Genomic DNA, 1033 nt, shown 5'->3' with positions numbered 1-1033 from the left:
GGGAAGGGAGAAAGTCCAAGAAAAAGGTGGAGGAGACCACTACAGCCACAGGTTGTCTTTGGCCTAAGTTGGTGAACTAACCCCAAGTCCTTCCTGGGGAGGAAGGAGCTGGCACAGGCTGAACAATCCTAGGACCTGGATTTAACAGGGAAGGAGAAGGGGTCAGGACATCCCATTCTCAAAGGGCTCATTTGGCCTGCCTGAATGTCTCTATTCCACCTCTGGGCCAGGCAGTGGGCCCCTGCATTGTTGATGCGAGTGAAGCCAGCTTGGGACTGAGGAGGTTGGCCCAACAAGCACTTCAGTTCCTCTCTGTGGCCACCCTTTCACTGTCTCCTTTTCCTGCCTCATCTCCCCTGGCCCCACCAGAAGCAGCCCACTTTCAGGCAATAGCAAGCATTTCCCCCACTTTGCCAATGGACTCCACACTGGGTCCCGGAAAATGTAAGGTAATTAAGGAGAAAGGAAATAATGAAGGTGAAACCAAGCACCTGGCCCTCGTGGGGAATCCTTGTAGAATGTGGGAGCTTGGAGGGCCTCCATAGTCCATCCCCTCCCTTTTCCAAGATGGGAGGTGCAGAGAGCAGTGACATGCAGACCAGGCAGCAGAGCTAGATGGGAACCCAGGGCCCCAGGGCCTGCAGCCAGGCCTCCTGGCACCTCTGCTCTGTCCCGCAAGGCCCTCCGGTTCCCCCAGCGCCCCTGCTCTGCGGCCCAGAGGGCTCCCACTCTCAGCCAGCCTGTGCCTGCCAGTGTCTTTCTGACACCCACTCCTCTCCTCCTTCCTCCTGGCAGAAAGCACCCATTTCAGCCTCATTACGTGGCTAAGTATAAAGCTGGGGGGAGAAGGGATTTGTCGGTGTTTCTCTCAGTCTCAGCTCCGGGAAGGCGCCTTGGAGAGTCCAGGCCAGCATCTCTTTGGCCGGTCCCCACCCCGAACGCGATTCTCTCAGCCCTGAGACCAAGCTGTATAGGTTCAGCAGAAGGGCCTAAATCCCCTAGGAGAGCCCTGCCCTCCTCCGCAGACACAGGG

The sequence above is a fragment of the Orycteropus afer genome, unplaced genomic scaffold (assembly GCF_000298275.1).
Source record: "Orycteropus afer afer isolate SDZICR_OR568_19922 unplaced genomic scaffold, OryAfe1.0 scaffold00807, whole genome shotgun sequence".
In the NCBI taxonomy this organism is placed as follows: Eukaryota; Metazoa; Chordata; class Mammalia; order Tubulidentata; family Orycteropodidae; genus Orycteropus; species Orycteropus afer.
The sequence above is the reverse complement of the archived record's forward strand: the minus strand, read 5'-3'. Positions refer to the sequence as shown.